Raw genomic sequence first — 5,654 nt, forward strand, 5'->3', positions numbered from 1 at the left:
AATGGGGGAGCTCTGGTAGCATAGTGGCTAAGACACTTGCCTGCTAACCAGACGGCTGGCGGTTCAAACCCACCAGCCACTCCTCGGAAGGAAGGTTGGGCAATCCTACTTCCGTAGTGATACTGCCTCGGAAACCCAAGGAGGGGTCACTATGAGTCGGGTTTGACTCAACAGCACATAACAACAACAATAGCTAATGGAGCTCTGGTAGCATAATGGCTAAAGCACTTGACTGCTAACCAGAAGGCTGGTGGTTCAAAACCACCAGCCACTCCTCGGAAGGAAGGTTGGGTAATCCTACTTCTGTAGTGATACTGCCTCAGAAACTTAAGGAGGGGTCGCTATGAGTCGGGGACGACTTGACGGCACACAACAACAACTACAATAGCTAATGATCATGAACATTTCTTCCCATGTTTGTTGGCCATCTGAATATCCTCCTTGATGAAGTGTCTATTCAAGTCTTCTGCAAATTTTTAATTGAATTGTTTGTCTTTTTGTTATTGAGGTGTTGGAGTTTTCTATAAATTCTAGAGATAAGTCCCTTGTCAGATATGTCATTGCCAACTATTTTTTTCCCAATCTGTACATTCTCTTTTGACTCTTTGGAGAAGTCTTTGGAAGCACATAGAAATTTAACTTTAGAAGGTCTCATTCATGTAGTTTTTCTTCTGCTCTTTGTACATTTTGAGTTATGCTTGATAGTCTATTTATGCCATATATTAGGGACCCTAAATTTGTCCCTAGTTCTTCCTTGAGGAACTCTATCATTTTAGGTTTCACATTTAAGTCTTTGATCCATCTGGAGTTAGTTTTTGTGCATGGTGTGAGGTACAGATCTTGTTTCATTTTTCTACAAACAGATATCCAGTTTTGCCAGCACCATTTATTAAACAAACATTCTCTTCCATATTTAATGGATTTCAGCCCTTTGTCAAAGATCAGCTGACCATAGGTCGAGGGATCTTTTTTTGGGTTCTCAATTCTATTCCATTGATTTATGTGTCTGTCATTATACAAATACCAGGCAGTTTTGATTACTGTGGCTGTATAGAAGGTTTTGAGATCCAGCAGTGTGAGACCTACTTTGTTCTTCCTCAGTAGTGCTCTGCTTATCCGAGGTCTCTTTCCTTTCCATATAAAGTTAGTGATTGGTTTTTCCATAGCCTTAAAAAATGTTGATGGGATGTGGATTGGGATTGCATTGAATGTACAGATTGCTTAGGTAGATTGACATTTTCACAATCTTCACAATCTTCCTATCCACCAGCTTGGGGCGTTGTTCCATTTATGTAGATCTCTTATGGTTCCTTGAAATAGTTTTTTTTATAGTTTTTTTGTAGAGGACTTTTGTGTCCCTGGTAAGATTTATTCCTAAGTATTTTTTTTTTTTGGTAGCTATTGTAAATAGTATTGATTTCCTTATTTCTTTTTCAGCAATATCTTCGTTGGTGTAGAGGAAACCAACTGATTTTTGGATGCTGATCATGTATCTTGCCATGATGCTAAATCTCTCAATTAATTCCAGTAGATTTTTGAAGGAGGTTTTCTAGGTATAGGATCATATCATCAGCAAATAAGGATAGTTTGATTTCTTCCTTACCAATTTCGATGCCTCTGATTTCCAAAACCACAGAGAAAATTCTTGAAGATTTGTTGGAAGAGAATTTCCCTAATATGATGAAAGAAAAAAAAAGATATCCATTCAAGAAGTTCAATGAACCCCAAACAGAATAGATTCCAAAACAAAACCACCAAGACTTATCATCATCAAGCTCACCAAAACCAAAGACAATCAAAGAATCCTGAAATTAGAACAAGAAGGTAAAGGTATAATATATATGAACCCTGAAAGGAAACAATTTCCAAAACAAGAATTATATATCCAGCATACTTGTCCCTTAAAGATGAGGGTGAAATTAGGAGATTTCCAGACAAGCAGAAATTAAGTGAATTTGTTAAAACCAGACCAACTTTACAAGAGATGCTAAAGGACGGTCTTCCAACATAGAACCAAGAACCGTGGAAACATTGTGGAAAAAGGTAAAAATGATGATAGCACAACATAAAAAATGTAAACAACAACTGATGATTAACACACATGATGATGTAAGTCAGAAAAAAGCCCATTTATAGAAGAATCCAAAGTAAAATACACTTACAAGACTATAAATATGTAACAACAGACATCAATTGGTAAATGAGGACAACTACAAACCAAACAGAGGGAATAATTAGTGTAGTTACAGAACTTTTAAATGGTGAGGAAGTCAAGACAATTGTGACATAGAATCGACTGTTTTAAACTTGGGAAGAAAATAATAAATCATAAGGTTACCTCAAAGAAAAATAATAACACTTTGCATCAAAATAAAAAAAGGAAAATCACAAATATTTGGGAGATATTAAAACAATCACAAGGAAGTAGATAACATGATTCACAACAAAATTAGCAAATCAACACCACTGGAAGTTGGTTCTTTCTTTTTATTAGAAAAGACTAATAAAATCCACAAAGCCACTGACAAACTTAGCAAAGGAGAAGAAAGAGAAGATGCAAATAACACAAATAAGAGAATGAAATGAGTAACGATACAACAAAACTAAGAGGAATAAAAAGAATAAGATTAAAATACTATGAGGAATTGTACTCCAACAAATTTGAAAACCTAGAAGAAATGGCCAGATTTCTAGAAACGCACTACTTACCTAAACTAACACAGACTGAGGTAGAAAATTTGAGCCCACCCATAACAAAAGAAGAAATTGAACTGGTCATAAAAACTACCAACAACAACAAAAAAGTCTTGGCCCAAGTGATTTCACTGGAAAATTCTATCAATCATTCAGAGAAGAGCTGACACCAATCCTACTCAAACTATTCCAGACATCAGAAAATGATGGAATCCTCCCAAATTAATTTTATGAAGCAAGCATAACTTTGATACCAAAACCAGGGAAAGACACCACAAGAAAGGAAAATTACAGACCAATATCCCTTATAAATATAGATGCAAAAATCTTCAACAAAATCCTAGCCAATAGACTCCAGTAACATATCAACAAAAATAATACATTGTGACCAAGTGAGATTAATACCAGGTATGCAAGGATGGCTCAACATTAGAAAAACAATCAATGTAATCCATCACATATGTAAAATAAAGGTAAAGAATCATATGATAATATCAATCAATACAGAAAAGGCATTTGATAAAATCCAGGACCCATTCCTGATAAAATCTCTCAGAAAAACAAGAATAGAAAGGAAATTCCTCAAATAAGAAAGGGCGTATCTGCAAAACCAGACCCAACATTATTCTCAATGGTAGAGACTGAAACCATTCCCCTTGTGAACAGGAACCAGACAAGGATGCCCTCTATCTCTACTTTTATTCAACATTGTATGGGAATGCCAACCCAGGGCAATAAGGCAAGAAAGGAAAATCAAACACATCCAAATTGGTATGGAAGAAGTAAAACTATCCCTATTTGCAGATGATATGATCCTATACATAGAAAACCCAAGAGGTTCAGCAAGAAAACTAACAAATATTATTGAAATACTTAGCATAGTGGCAATATACAAGATCAACATACAAATATCAGTTGGTTCCTCTACAGAGCCAAAGAGATCTCCAAAAAGGAAATAAGGAAATAAATGCCATTTATAATAGCTACCAAATAGATAATTATGTAAGAATAAATATTATGAGGAACACAAAAGACCTATACAAAGAAAACTGTAAAACAGTACTTCAAGAAACTGGGAGAGATCTACATAAATAGAAAGAACATTCCATGCTCATGGATAGGAAGATAGAACTTTGTGAAAATGTTGATACTACAAAAAGCAATCTATACATTCAAGGTAATCCTGATCTAAATTCCATCAACATTCTTTAAAGACATGGAAAATCCAAACACCAATTTTATATGGAAAGGAAAGAGACCTTGGATAAGCAAAGCACTACTGAAGAAGAACAACAAAGTAGGAGGTCTCACACTTTCAGACCTTCAAAAATGCCATACAACCACAGTTGTCAAAACAGCCTGGTACTGGTACAAGGACAGACACATACACCAGTGGAACAGAATTGAGAACCCAGAAAAAGATCCATCCAACTATGGTCAGCTGATCTTTGACAAAGAACTGAAATCCACTCAATGGGGAAGAGATAGACTCTTTCACAAATGGTGCTGGCAAAATTGGATATCTCTGGTGGTTAAGTTTGTGCGTCAACTTGGCTAGGCCTGGTTGAGTGGCTGGGCAGCATGATATAGCATTCCCCATGATGAGAGTGGTAATCAGCTCCATGGTGGAATCTACTGGTAGCAGCTGAGTAGCTGCGTTAGGGATGTGGTCTGCTTCCTGAACATAAGAAACAGCTTTGGGAATGGTTTCCAGCTTAATATGGTACGTTTGAACAATGCATGCAGCTGTGTTGTTGTTCAGCAGCCTGCCACACTCTGCCAACCTTGGGACTTTCAATGGACTTGAATGAATGGCCTGCCATGAGGTTTGGTAACATCGGGACTGTATCTTTTTGCTTGTCAATCTTGGGCTTGTCAGCCTTAGCAGCCAGCAGCTGTCTGAGTGAAGAAAAGCCTCTAGCTCCAGTGGCCCAGAAGCCCGGAGCAGAGCTGAAGCCCAAGGCTGAGGGGCTTTCACCCAGCTCCTAGAGCTTGGCACTTTGAACTTGGACTTAAAGCCACCATATTGTAAGGGTAAATACCTGTTTGTTAAAATCATCCCATTTGTGATTTTATTTTCTGTTAGACCAGCACAGAGGTAACCAAAACAATATCCATTTGCAAAAAAAAGAAACAAGATCCATATCTCACATCAGACACAAAAACTAATTCCAGATAGATCAAAGACTTAAATGTAACATCTAAATCTATACAGTTCATCAAAGAAAAATAGGGGCAAACTTAGGGGCCCTAATTTATGAAATAAATAGATAATCAAGCATAAACCAAGATGCACAAACAGTAGAAGATAAATCAGGTGAATGGGACCTTCTAAAAATTAAATTGTTATGTGCATCAAAAGGCTTCTCCAAAAGAGCAAAAAGAGAGCCTAGAGATTGGGAAAATATATTTGACAATGACCTACTGGACAAAGGATTTATCTCTAAAATTTATAGAAAACTCCAACATCTCAACATAAAAATGACCAACAATCCAATTAAAAAATGGGCAAAAGACATGAACATACACTTCACCACAGAAAATATTCATGAGGCCAACAAAAACATGAAGAAACAGTTATGATCATTAGCCATTAGAGAGATGAAAATCAAAACAACCATGAGATACCATCTCATCCCAGCATTAATAGCAAAGTTCAACAAGACAGAAAATAACAAATGCTGGAGAGGATGTGGAGAGATTTGGATTCTCATACACTCCTGGTGAGACTATAAAATGATACAACCACTGTGGAAATCAGTATGTCAATTCTTGAAAAATTTGGAAATAGAACTACCATTTGATCCAGCAATCCCATTATGATACATATATCTTAACGAAGTAAAAGCCAGGAAAAGAACAGATATATGCACACCCATTTTCATTGCAGTACTATTCATATTCATATTGTTACCCTCCCGAGAGGGACCGGGTCTCTGGGAGCAAGGTAAGCACGGGCG

Source organism: Orycteropus afer, unplaced genomic scaffold (assembly GCF_000298275.1).
Source record: "Orycteropus afer afer isolate SDZICR_OR568_19922 unplaced genomic scaffold, OryAfe1.0 scaffold00548, whole genome shotgun sequence".
Taxonomy (NCBI): Eukaryota; Metazoa; Chordata; class Mammalia; order Tubulidentata; family Orycteropodidae; genus Orycteropus; species Orycteropus afer.